Genomic DNA, 15,074 nt, shown 5'->3' on the forward strand with positions numbered 1-15,074 from the left:
CTTGGATTAAGACTTTCTCTTGATGATCTCTTCTAGGCTTCGAACGTTCTAGATTGTTTTAAAACAAATTAAAATGTTGATCGGACTAAAACCCCAAGGAAACTAAGTCCTTGAAACCTCAATCTAATGACACCACAAGGATTGATCACTTCCTTGATAAGTCGAAGAGTCATGTCTTTTCTTCAAGAACTTGAATGAAAACTCATAAAGAACCCATAAAGAAAGCATGAAACAAAACTAAAGTTTCTTTGAATAAACTTCAAAATCTCATAAGATGTAAATTATCAATTGTGTCTCAATTACAAAATGAGGTGCCCTTTTATAGACAAATTAGATCAAGATTAATTCTAATTAGTCCTTGGAAAAATAAAGAAAGTCTAATTAGTCCTTAGGAAATAAAGAATTCAAAACTAAGGACAATTATAACATAACAATTCCCAATTAACCCTGGCATTCAAATTGATCTTCCAAATTGATCTCTTGCATAAAAAGATAGTTGACCATCCTTGATGAAACTTTGATATCTCCAAAATTAGCCTTAGAATCTTCTAGAATGGCCTCTTTGTATTGGACTTCCACAATCAAGCCTTGCAATGCCTCTTCCATCTTCTTTGTCCTTGCCCTAGTCATCGGACCGCCAATTCCTTGCAATGGTTCTTGAGAAGACTTGGAAACAGCAACTCGATCTCCATTATTCTCCCCCTCTTCGAAAAGATTCGTCCTCGAATCACCTACATTAAACAAGGATAAATCAGCAACATTAAAAGTTGCACTAACATTACCATAATCACTTGGCAAATCAACTTTGTAGGCGTTATCATTGATCCGTTCCAAGACTTGAAATGGACCATCTCCTCGAGGTTGCAATTTTGATTTCCTTTGGGTAGGAAACCGCTCCTTACGCAAGTGCACCCAAACCCAATCTCCAGGGTGGAAGATAACTTTCAAACGACCCTTATTGGCTTGCTTAGCATATTGCTCATTCTTCCTGTCAATGTTAGCTCGAACTTTGGCATGTAAATCTTTCACAAAATCTGCCTTTTTCTTACCATCAAGATTAGCATGTTCATTAGTTGGCAAAGGTAAAATATCCACAGGCGTTAAAGGATTAAAATCATAAACAATCTCAAATGGAGAAAATGAAGTAGTTGAATGAATAGTCCTATTATATGCGAACTCAATATGTGGTAAACACTTTTCCCATTGTTTTAAATTTTTTTGAATGATAGCACGCAACAAGGAAGTAAGTGTCCTATTAACTACTTCAGTTTGGCCATCCGTTTGAGGATGTGCAACAGTAGAAAATAGAAGTTTAGTTCCTAATTTACTCCATAAAGTACGCCAAAAATAACTAAGGAACTTAACATCTCTGTCACTAACAATTGATTTAGGTAGCCCATGCAATCGAACTACCTCCTTGAAAAACAATTCAGCAATATGTGTTGCGTCATTGGTTTTAGTACATGCAATAAAATGGGCCATCTTACTAAACCTATCAACAACAACAAATATACTATCTTTACCATTTTGAGTCCTTGGCAATCCTAAAACAAAATCCATAGAAATATCAGTCCAAGGCTGATTAGGTACAGGCAAAGGGGTATACAAGCCATGCGGTCGAATTTTAGACTTTGCTTGCCTACATGTAATGCACTTGTCACAAACAGATTGAACATCATGCTTTATATGGGGTCACTAAAAATGCTCACGTAAGATATCTAAAGTTTTTAGGACACCAAAGTGACCCATTAAACCTCCCCCATGACTTTCCTTTACAAGTAATTCACGAACAGAACAATTTGGCACGCACAATTTATCTTTCTTGAAAAGAAATCCTTCATGCCTATAAAAGTCACCAAATGCACACTTAGCACATGCATTCCATACTTGGCTGAAATCAGAATCATTGGCATACAAATCTTTAATTAATTCAAAACCAAGTAGTTTAGTTTGCAATGAAGTAAGTAATACGTACCTTCTTGATAATGCATCGGCCACAACATTTTCCTTCCCACGTTTATATTTAATTACATAAGGAAATGTTTCTATAAACTCTAACCATTTAGCATGTCTTTTATTAAGCTTACCTTGGGTCTTCAGGAATTTCAAGCTCTCATGATCAGAATGAATGATAAATTCCCTTGGCCATAAATAATGATGCCATGTTCTAGTGCATAAAGTTCTTTGTCATAAGTAGGATAATTCAATGCTGCCCCACTTAACTTTTCACTAAAATAAGCTATTGGCTTAGAATCCTACATCAAAACAGCTCCTACTCCAATCCCGGATGCATCACACTCTATTTCAAAAGCTTTATCAAAGTTAGGCAAACACAACAAAGGTGCATTAGTTAACTTATCTTTCAAAGTTTGGAAAGCCTGATCATGCACATTAACCCAATTAAAAACAACATTCTTTTTAACAAGTTCATTCAAAGGTGTAGCAATAGAACTAAAATCTTTAACAAACCTTCGATAAATACTTGCTAAACCATGAAAACTTCTTACCTCGTTCGCATTCTTAGGTGTAGGCCAATCCTTTATTGCCCTTACCTTTTCCTCATCAACGCTAATTCCCTACGAACTAACAACAAATCCAAGAAACACAACAGATTCCATACAAAATGTGCATTTCTTAAGATTAACATATAATTGATGTTCTCTTAACACACTAAACACAGCATGCAAATGCTTCACATGGTCATCAACATTTTTGCTATAGACTAAAATATCATCAAAGTAAACTACCACAAATTTTCCCATGAAAGCAAGCAAGACATGGTTCATTAATCTCATGAATGTACTAGGGGCGTTAGTTAAACCGAAGGGCATTACTAACCATTCATACAACCCATATCTAGTTTTCAATGCAGTTTTCCATTCATCTCCCTCTTTCATGCGAATTTGATAATACCCATTCTTTAGATCAATTTTAGAAAACAAACGAGAGCCATGCAATTCGTCAAACATATCATCTAACCTAGGGATAGGATGCCTATATTTTACCGTTATCTTATTAATAGCTCGACAATCCACACACATGCGCCATGTTCCATCTTTCTTTGGTACTAAGAGAACAGGAACCGAACATGGGCTGAGACTTTCCCTCACAAATCCTTTCTGCAATAGTTCATCCACTTGCCTCTGTATCTCCTTTGTTTCCTCGGGATTAGCTCTATAAGCAGGTCTATTTGGTATAGCAGAACCAGGTATGAAGTCTATTTGGTGCTCAATTCCTCTTAAAGGAGGTAAACCGTGTGGAATCTCCTCGGGAAAAAGATACTCAAAATCCTGCAATAAAGACACAACAACACTAGGCAAAGATAAGTTAAGATCGGTAGTGGAAAAATAAACATTTTTCTACATAAGAACTAGAACTTGTGGTCTTACTATCATTACACTTTTAACATCATGTTTGTCAGTAAGTACACTCAGTACTTTATTCTTATCTCCAGGTTGCTCATTTTGCTCTCCTTTTTGCTCACACATTTCTTTCTCTCTCTTTTTGCACTCACTTGCTATCCTAACCTGGTCTTCATAAGCTTGCAAAGGTTTGAGAGGGGCCAATACAATTTTTCGATTGTTCATTACAAAAGAATAACGATTTTTATACCCATCATGCGACACTCTCCTATCAAATTGCCACGGTCGACCGAGCAATATATGACCGGCATGCATCGGTGCCACATCACAAATAACCTCATCCACATACTTGCCTATTGAGAAAGGAACCCGAACTTGCTTGTTTACCTTCACTTCTCCACAATCATTCAACCATTGAAGCTTATACGGTTTAGGATGTTTCTGCCATTTCAAATTCAATTTCTCTACCAACAAGGTACTAGCAACATTGGTACAACTCCCACTATCAATAATCAATGTACAGACTTTATCCTTCACGTGGCATCTTGTGTGAAAAATATGCTCACGTTGCTCCTCATCTCCTTCATCCTTAGGCTGTATACTCAAAGCTCTCCTGGTGACAAGTAAATCACCATGCACAAGCTCTTCTACTTCAACATCAGAACAATCCTCTAATGGAGGCATCTCGTTGTCACTTGAACTAGCACTTTCAATGTCTCCATTTGCCAATACAACCATAAACCTTTTGTTTGGGCATTCATAAGCAATATGTCCAAACCCTTGGCACCTAAAACACTTAATCTGACGTGACTTAATAAGAAGCTTTGTTTCAAGTCTATCCTTAGGAATAGAAACCAAAGGCTTTGACTTTGCGTCTTCTTTTGGTTTGAAAGAAATTTTATTGTCCTTCCAATTTGGTCTCCACGGATTATTAGAAGATGATCCAGATCTGAACCTTCTAGACTTGATTTGCTTTTCCACTTTAATGGCTTTGTTCAGTAACTCTTCCATCTCCACATAATGGTGCAACTCAACCACATCAGCAATCTCTTTGTTCAATCCGGCAATGAATCTAGCCATGGTTGCTTCTATATCTTCCTCTATGCTTGCTCTAATCATGGCAATCTCCATTTCTTTATAATAATCCTCTACACTCATGGAACCTTGAACCAACCCTTGCAATTTAATATACAAATCTCGATAGTAATCGCTAGGAATAAATCTTTTACGCATCACTGCCTTCATCTCATCCCATGATCGAATAGGTCTCTCACCATTTTTACGCCTATTGATCACCAATTGATCCCACCATATACTGGCATAATTTGTAAATTCCACTGCGGCTAGCTTTATTTTTTTATCCTCGGAATAATTATGACAATCAAAAACGTGTTCAACTTTTCTTTCCCACTCCAAATATAATTCAGGATCATTCTTTCCGTGAAAGGTCGGAATCGTCATCTTTATGCTACCCAAATTGTTATCTTCTTTGAAATCTACTTTCTTATCCCGTTGATAATGTACTCTCTCCGCTTCGGAATGAATATCGTCTTCTCCATCGAACTCATGTCTTCGATATGATTTAGATTCATTAGAGGATTCCATATTGTCCAACCTTGAATTCAACAATTTAAATTGATCATGAACGGCCTTGATGAATAATTTTAAGTCGGTCTCATGTGGTTCTCCCCCTTCCTTACTCATGGTTGAAACTCTGTAAGTTAAAATAAACGAAAACAACAAAAAAATATGCAACAATCTTGTAAGTCCCGAAAAGTGATGAAAATTATGGAATTGAAGGTCGAAACGGTGTGGAACAAGGCTGTGCCTGTTCAACTTGTAGATCTCGAAAAGAGCTTCGATTTGATATGCACTAATAGTCGTTCCGATATCCGGATCAAAAGTTATGGCCGTTTGAAGTTAACAGCTCCAATTTATCAAATTTCTTCAACTACAAACAGCAAATAGCCATCCTTTTTTTTTTTTTTTTTTTTTTTTAAACAAGAATTTAATTGTGGTTGTTCAGATCTCAACAAAAGAAAACATACATTCAGAAAATAAGAAAAAGGAAACAAAATAATTTGGAGAACTCAGCAACAAATCGTTGGTGGTCACCAACAAGGCGTTTGTGGACCAACTTGGTTTCTATTATCCAACAACAGCAAGAATGTTAAGAGAGGATGTATATATATATATGTATATGTATTACCAGCAAAAATAAAAAAATAAAAAATAAAAAAATAAGTCAGCAATTGGATTATATTCTACGTTAATGGCGGAATCACCATGACATACTTGCTGAAATTTTCAGCAAGCTGCATTCCAGCAAGAACACATTGAACACATTGAACACACTGTTGTTATTTATTTATTTATTTATATTTTTTTTTTTTGAAATCGTTCTTGATCTGATCCAATTTAATGTAACTAACAACAATTCGTTCTATATGAACTAGATACAGCAACTCCAACAACAGAAACGTGATTCTAAGTTTCCAGCAAAAAAAATAAAATAAAATAAAATAAAATCAGAAATAAAACGTTGGGTGTTGAGTCTAAGTTTCCAGCAAAAAAAATAAAAAATAAAATTAGCAATAAAATGTTGGGTGTTGAGTATGCATTCAACAAGAAAAAACCAGCAATTCAATAGAACGTTGCTGAAATTGTTAATATGGCTGCTTATATTCTCCCTCTCTTAAGTTTATTTATTATTTTTTTTTTCTATTCAAAGAGGACGTGAAGAACAGCAAAAGCAAACATATATGTATATACTCAGCAAACACAATCGTAAAACAGAAGAATTAAAAAACAAAAATGTATGTCACACGTTGGTCTGAATCTTCAACAAGAAAAGAAAATGGTTTTAAAGAAACTGTAGATTGCAATTACAAGATACCAATTGAGATGAAACAATTGATGCCAATTGAAAATCTAGCAAGGATACCATGGAATGTAAAGAAGACGTTCTTCTTTATAATGGCTGAATTTTGAAAACGTTGTGACGAAGAAGGTTTCGTCTATTTTCAATGAAAGATCAACAATAAAATAAACATTTTATTCTAAAATTTCCAGCAAGAACAAACGTCTAGATGGTGGAAAACACAACAACTATGTATATTCTATTGGTTGCAGCAAGAACAATGACTATGTATATGATAAAACCTAGCAGATAATCGTTGTGATCAGCAATTCAATAGATGTTTTGTTCAATGTTAAAGATCATGAACGAACAACGATTCTAATACAGCAAAGTTAGATCAAATGAAAACCCAACGATAAACACAAACAAACAAAACAAAAACAAAAACAAAAAACAAAAAAATGGCAGCAAAGGATGATTTAAATAATGTTCGTTATTAAAAATAAAAAAAATACAGCAAGCAACAATGGTGAAAACATAGCAACGTCATTGGTGATGAACACAGCAACAAAGAATGTTTCTTTTCAATCAAGAATGTATCAAGAATTTTGAAATCTAAAACAAAAAAAAAAAAAAAGAAAACCTGATTTTTCCAGCAATGTTTGGTTGTGAATTGGTGGGAATCTATGGTAGGGGAGCAAGATCTACCCGTCTTGTTCTCCAATCCAATGTCGCCCGAACCAAATCTTCGAAGGATTCCTTCTATAATGATCTAATTTCCAGCAATCTTGTTGCTCTGATACCAAATGATGTGAACCTTCTTGGATTAAGACCTTCTCTTGATGATCTCTTCTAGGCTTCGAACGTTCTAGATTGTTTTAAAACAAATTAAAATGTTGATCGGACTAAAATCCCAAGGAAACTAAGTCCTTGAAACCTCAATCTAATGACACCACAAGGATTGATCACTTTCTTGATAAGTCGAAGAGTCATGTCTTTTCTTCAAGAACTCGAATGAAAACTCATAAAGAACCCATAAAGAAAGCATGAAACAAAACTAAAGTTTTTTTGAATAAACTTCAAAATCTCATAAGATGTAAATTATCAATTGTGTCTCAATTACAAAATGAGGTGCCCTTTTATAGACAAATTAGATCAAGATTAATTCTAATTAGTCCTTGGAAAAATAAAGAAAGTCTAATTAGTCCTTAGGAAATAAAGAATTCAAAACTAAGGACAATTATAACATAACAATTCCCAATTAACCCTGGCATTCAAATTGATCTTCCAAATTGATCTCTTGCATAAAAAGATAGTTGACCATCCTTGATGAAACTTTGATATCTCCAAAATTAGCCTTAGAATCTTCTAGAATGGCCTCTTTGTATTGGACTTCCACAATCAAGCCTTGCAATGCCTCTTCCATCTTCTTTGTCCTTGCCCTAGTCATCGGACAGCCAATTCCTTGCAATGGTTCTTGAGAAGACTTGGAAACAGCAACTCGATCTCCATTACACAGCTCAATAACTTAAAGACTTTGCTACGTTAGGAAAATATGACTTTGAGACTTAGAAATAATCACACAGAAACTTAAAGAAACCTTACGTTAAAATTCGTAAAAATATGTAAAAATCACTAAAATAACAAAAATACCTCTCATAAATTTCGGATCTCCGAAAAATCTCAAAATTACCTCCATTGCACTCAGAAGGTGATTTCGAGTCTAACGGGACCCAAATCGACAAAAATAGAGAAATTAAAAAAAATCACAAAAATGATTGAAATGCCCCTCAATGTCCAACCATAACTTAAAAACCTGATTCTTAGGAAATCAAAACCAAATCAACCCATTCAAAATTCAAATTGAAACCAAACAAATCAAATTCGAAATGAAATTAAAATTAAACAAATTCAAGTTAAAAACAATTAAAATTCAAAATTGAAACTCAAAATAAAAATTAATCGATCAAATTGAAAATTGAACCAAATAATCGAATTTAATCCAAATCAAATTTAATTTCCAATTAAAAATTACTCAACCAACTAAAATGCCAAATCAAATTAAAATTTTAAAATCAATCAACCAATAAATCAAATTGACCAATCAAATAGAAATTAAAATCTAACAAACCAATTGGAATCAAAATTAAATTATCAGTCAATCACAACTCATTAGCAAGGGACGACTAATAAGGCGAGTGGCGTGGGATCTCTAACCCCCATTCTTCAAATGAAAATGTTTTGGGTAGACCCACATTTTCTTTCCTCAACTCCTTTTCCTCTTTCACATCTCTTTTCGCCCCTCCAACCTCTACTCCAACTATTTTCATGACCCCACGTCCTTGCAACTGCCCAGCCAACCACTTGTGGTTTTCATCATCTCCATGATCTCCATAAAAGGAAAAACAGAGACCATTCTTGGGGGATGGGAATGAGCACCTACGTTTTTACATCCTTCTTCTCTTTTGATTGCACCGTCTTCTTCTCCATTAAAAAAACCAGCAACACCTTCTCCATTAACGCCCTCAATAGCCACACCTTCTTCTCCAATCATTCTCAAGTCTCCCCCTCTTCACAATTAAAACCAACAACCCTCATCATCGAGGTCCCAAGCCTCTCTCATGTTTCATTATAACCACCACCATAAAACAGCTCCTTCTCTTCCACCCTCACTGGTTCCTCTTCCATCACTCCATCTCACTACATTTTAAAAAAAGAAGAAAGCTCTTTGACATTGGACAACAACTACACTACACTCCTCTTCCAAAAAACGTGGCTGTTACAACCATCTTTCGGCCCTCTTTTCTCTTTCAAACCCCTTCTCTTCTAACCACATCTTTTATTATTATTTTATAACTCATCTTCTTCATCTATCACGTTCTACAATAGCTTCCATCTCTTTCACTATTGCTGCAACCTTGTTGTTAGCCCTATTCACCCTCTATCATGTTTTACTGTAGCTCCATTGTAACATAGCCCCTCTCCCTTTATTCACCTTGCTGCAACATAGCCTTTCTTTTACTCTCTTCATCTTGGTGCAATGCAACCTGCTCGATTACAGTCCCCATCACCTCTCTTATTTCGTTCATGTCACAGCAACACAGCCACTTATGTTGTCCAACCTCTCACGCTGTTGCCACAATCCCCCTTTTTCTACCCTCGGCTCTCATGTCTCCATAGCTACGAGTACTCACAGGCATTTTGGTTATATCTGAAGGAGTCAATTTGTTGTCCACAATTCAATAGGTAAACCTATCCTTAGTTTATTTTATTTTGTATTCTCGTTTGCTCATTGTTTTTCACAGTACATTTTTTACATATCGATAGGATTAGAGGAATTTTTTTGTGTGTACTTTTTCTATGTTTTTATTTGTTTTCGCATATCGAGAGGAGTAGGAGAATATTTTTTATGCTTCCGAATGGATTCATCGATTTTTGGGTATGCGTGAGCAATATTTTTGTTTTCGAAGTATTAGTGGATCAATTCATTGATTTTAATGTTGAAAGGTCGATCAAGTTAATTTTTTTTTTTTACAAAATTAAAGAGCCGGATCATTGATTTTTTTTAATCGGATTGACTCGCTAATTTTGGGACATTAATGTATCAACTCATTGATTGTTGATGGATCAATTAATTAAGGGATCAATTCCTTGATTTTTTTAATCCGGTTGACTCGCTGATTTTGTGACATTAATGTATCAAATCATTATATGTTGATGGATCAATTGATTAAGAGATCAATTCATTGATTATTTAATCGGGTTGACTTGCTAATTTTGTGATATTAATGGATCAACCCATTGATCGTTCACATTATCTGATTGACTCACTCATTTTGTGATTAACTCATTGATTGTTGATATTAATCAAATTTCGTTGATTAAAAATGTATAGGTTAATTCATTGATTTTGATGCACATGGCGATTTAAAAAAATCAAATTTCATTAATTAAAATTATTGGGTCGACTCATTGATTTTGTATACATTAGAAGTTTAAAATAGAAATTTTCTATGAAATGGGCTCGTGAGTCAACTCACTGATTTTGTATACATTGAAAGTTAAAAATCGAAATTTTCTATGAAATGGGCACGTGAGTCAACTCATTGATTTTGTGTGCATTGGAAGTTTAAAATTAAATTTACCTATGAAATTAGGCATGTGAGTCGACTCACTAATTTTTGTATACGTGGCATTGAAAATCGATTTCATACTTTTCAAAATGTGACCAAATTGATCCATTTATTTATTTTTGTTTGCGCCACGTAAGCCTTATTAAATCGTGGGATTTCATTATGCGAAATTCGAGAAACCATGTCATTATTTTAGCCTAAGATTTGCTTAGTAAATCAGATACAATTTGATGATGATTTGATCATAGTTTAACCTTTAGCCTTTGAATGTTAACCATAGGATATTTTTGGATCGTAGTCGAGATTGATCATCTTAATCAGGCGGATTCGGTGCCTAACACCTTCCGAAACCTGTAATCTGACTCCTTACCCATTATTCGTGGACCAACCCGATCCATTTTGGAGTTATCTATGGTTCCTAGACCTAAACTAGGTGGCAACTCCCTATTTTTTAAAAATCCTCGATTTCACAGTCATACTTTTTATTACTATAATGCCACTAAGATAACAGATATGCCCTGGCACAGAGCTGATATGGCTTCATATGTGAGCCTTACATAGTATTACAAGGGTGCTTTCGGGTGACTCCAGGGCGAGCTATACCTAATTTTAGTTGGCAAAGTGCATGGCCTTCACAATTAAGTAAAAAATTAAGTTTGGACAAGGTTGAGGTACAGCCTAATGGAGATCGAGTTGCTGACCCAATAACTCAAGTTGATGTTTCCAAGTCTTCTCAAGAACCATTGCAAGGAATTGGCGATCCAATGACTAGGGCAAGGACAAATAGGATGGAAGAGGCATTGCAAGGCTTGATTGTGGAAGTACAATACAAAGAGGCCATTCTAGAAGATTCTAAGGTTAACTTCGGAGATATCAAAGTTTCATCAAGGATGGTCAACTATCTTTTATGCAAGAGATCAATTTGGATGCAAGGGTTAATTGAAAAATTTTATGTTCTAATTGTCCTTAGTTTTGATTTCTTTATTTCCGAAGGACTAATTAGACTTTCTTTATTTTCCAAGGACTAATTAAAACCAATATTGATCTAATTTGTCTATAAAAGGGCACCTCATCTTGTAATTGAGACACAATTGACAATTTACATTTTATGAGAATTGAAGTTTCTTCAAGAACTTTATTTTGTTTCATGTGTTCTAGTTTGAGTTCTTTATGAGATCTTTATGAGATCTTTATGAGTTCTTTGTGAGTTCTTGTTCGAGTTCTTGAAGGAGTGCTTGAATCTTCGACTTATCAAGGAAATGATCAAACCTTGTGGCATCACAAGATTGGGGTTTCAAGGACTTAGTTTTCTTGAGGTTTTAGTCCGGTCAACATTTTAAGTTGTTTCTAAACAATCTAAAACATTCGAAGCCTTCGAATTAAATGTTTTCTAGAAGAGATCATCAAGAGAAGGTTCTAATCCAAGAGGTTTCATATCATTTGGTATCAGAGCTCTAAGATTGCTGGAAATTAGATCATTATTGAAGGAATTCTTCGAAGATTTGGTTCGGGCGACATTCGAATTGGAGAACAATGGGGGTAGATCTTGCTTCCCAACAAATATTCATCCCAATTCAAAACCAAAGGAAGGCTGGATAAACCAGATATAATTGCAGAAAATTGATAATTTGGAATTGCTAACTTCAAACGACCATAACTTTTGATCCGGATATCGAAACGACTATTAGTGCATATCAAATCGAAGCTCTTTTCGATACCTACAAGTTGAACCAGGCATAGCCTCGTTCCACACCGTTTCGATCCCCCATTCCATCGTTTTCATTACTTTTTGGGATGTAGCTACATGGTTTTCGTCGTCATGACGACCACAACTACTAAATATTGGAGTCGCCACCATTCAAATTGAAAAGGGGTGTGAATGGTCACCCGGTGTGTGCCTATCGAAAAATTGCCATTTTTTAGCGTTAGTGACTCGCAACGGATAGGGTTGATCAAACCTAGAGGTTCGGGCAAGCGGCTCGGTTGGAGAAAAGGGAAGGTGTTAGGCACCCCTTTCTCCTAGTCACGTGGCGGTAACCTCAAATAACTCGGTCATTTTGATTTTTAAAAGAAAGTGAAAAGTGTGCCACATGGGTACATTTGTTCCCTAAGTAGGGATTTAATTTTGGCTTGGTCATAGGATCATCTCATCAATGGAGATGATCCTTGTAGATCCAAGCCTTGAGGTCCATTCATGCTCAACTCATTTAAAATAAAATGAAAAGAGGGGGGTGATAGAAGAGGGAAGAGGAGAGGGTAGAGAAAAGAAAAAAGGGGGGGGGTGTTGATTGCTCCCACCTTGTACTCTTGGACTTCTTCTTCTTCTTTGAATAGTCCTTGGTGAGTTGAGAGTGAAGTTATTTCTCTTAGAGTGTGTTATGAGAGAGTAGTGAGGAGGAGTAGATAGAGTAGATTTTTTTCTTATGGAGACTTGGTGTAACCCTTTTTGGGGTGAGAGGGAAGGTATATATAGGTGTTTGGAGGGGGTTTGGGGGTATAATGGGGTTAAAATGTGAGAGAAGGGGTAATGGTATAGGATTTAGGAGTGAGGGGTGTGAAATTTAAGGTGAAATGGAGGGTAAATGTGTAATGAATGAAAATGGGTGAGGTTTAGACCCAAATGGGTTGGATCCTACCCGAACCCATTTGGGTAGAGTGTTGGATGGGTTGACATGAGTGATGGTTGGTGGTGGAGTGGGGGTGTAAGAGAGTGGTTTAGAGAATGAGTGTTAGGTTGGTTGATGAGGTGAGGTGTGTAGATTTAGGGGAATGGGTTGTGTAAGAGGTTGTTAAGTTAGTTTTTGGGAGGAGAAAGGAGATGATGCCATGTGGCAATCATGATGAGAGGGTGAGGAATGAGATTGGTTGATTGGTTGATGGGGGTTGTTTGATTAGGGAGAGAGAAATGGGTTAGTTGATTGATGATGAATGAAGTATGGGTTGAGTTGATTTTATTGGAGTGTTTTAAGGAAGATGATGGGTAGAGGTATGGATGGTGATGTGGGGGTTGATGATGGTGATGGATTAGGGTATGGGTGGAGGTGTGGGTGGTTGATGATGTTAGAGGATGGGGATAGGTTAGGTTAGGGTAGGGTATGGGTTGAGGTGATTTTGGAGAGAGGTGAGATGGGTTGTTTAGAGCATGGTGATGGGAGTGGGTGATTGGATGAGGGAGGTGAAGGGTGGTGATGACAAGTGTCATCTTTTGTTGTTGATGGGTTGATTGGTTGATGTGAGTAAGGGTTGATGGGTTGGGTTGTGGGTTGGATAGTGAATGGGGTATGGATAGTAGTTAGAGGGCTTTTTTATGGGTTGGGCTTAGGCTTATAGGAGATGTAGGTTGTTTTGGATTGGACAAGGCTCATTTTGGATTGAATTTTGATAAGGTAGGTTGGTTTTAAGGTTTAAATGATGTAGGATTGATTTTTAGCTTAGGGGTGAGGTGAAAAAATTCTAAAAATGAGTTAATGGTTCGTGGGCCTTGAGTGGGTTTAAGGTGTTTGTGGATTTGGAGATGGAACGATGAAGGTTGGATGAAGGGGTAGGCATCCCAAGTCTCGCATTTTATTTTTTTGATTTTTTTGATTTTTTGAAACTATTGATTTAATCAAAATGCCACGTGTTGGCGAATCGGGCTTTCGGGCCCGTTGAGGAATTTATCGATTCTTTGTACGTGAGCGTGAAGCGACGATGTTGAACAGTTGTGGGATGGGTCACTATCTTTTTTGCGGGCCCTTGAGACCACGGGGTGGTCTTAGGGGCATTGATTTAACCGTGATTACTACTTTTGGTGTTTTGGGCCTTAGGGGCCCGTTGGCCCCTTTTGTTGGAAAATCGGTATTTTGCATGGAGCGGGGTAGATGGGAGTGTGCCGAACCCTTTTGGTGGACCTACTAACCCATTGAAAGGTGTTAGTGGCTTGGGTTTCGGCGAAAATATCATTTTCCGATGATTCGGGCCATTGAGGCCCGTTAGTCGAACTTATTGAATTGTTTTTGGGCCCCTTCGAGTGAGGGCCCGTTCAAATCGAGGTGTCTACAGCTGCCCTTCTTTGCAGGAATTGCGTGCAAAGAACTGCAAAGAATAGACCGAACCCCTATTTGTAAGGGCCCGATGAAATTTCGCAAAACCCGACTTCGAATTACCAGCTGAATCGATGTCTTTTGTAGAAAAATGGTTACTCAAGCGCGGGGTCTGACAGAGTTACCTTATTAATTCCTTAGTCTCGATGTCGCGGAGCTCGTGTGAAACCTCGGATTTGATGAAGATTTGGTGATTTTGAAATTTGGGTTTTTCTCGGTCGTGTTTTTAACAAATTAAGTGTTACTTGAAAGGATTTTGAAACTTTTCTGATTTTTTTTTTTTTATTTGATTTTTGATTTTGACTGATCCGTGCTTAAGGCACGGATAATTTTTTATTTACTTTCATCCGTTTCTGAGGCACGGAGCGTTCTCCATTCCATTTTATTCGTGTCCTGAGAACGGTTCTAATAAAATTATTCATATCCGTGATAGTGATACGGATAGTGCGCCCTTTGCTTTGTCCGTTCTGGTGGCACGGACCAGTATGAATTTTAAGCGGTTAAAACCTGCGCGCCCTTTCATTTTCGGTTTTCCTTCGGTTTTTCTTTCTCTCAGGCGACTTTTGACGATTCGCTTCTTGCCTCTTTGATTTCTCATTAACTTCTCCCCTCTTCTCTTTACTTTCTCTTCCTTTTT

At 36.6% G+C, this 15,074-nt stretch overlaps 1 pseudogene; it reads right to left on the reverse strand.

Annotated features, from left to right (window-relative positions):
* Nucleotides 1–441: 441 nt before the first annotated feature.
* Nucleotides 442–9,290, reverse strand: LOC147404698 (uncharacterized; annotated as a pseudogene).
* Between the last annotated feature and the right edge of the window lie 5,784 nt (nt 9,291–15,074).

The sequence above is a fragment of the Akebia trifoliata genome, chromosome 4 (assembly GCF_017979445.1).
Source record: "Akebia trifoliata isolate Shusen 1 chromosome 4, ASM1797944v1, whole genome shotgun sequence".
NCBI lineage: Eukaryota > Viridiplantae > Streptophyta > Magnoliopsida > Ranunculales > Lardizabalaceae > Akebia > Akebia trifoliata.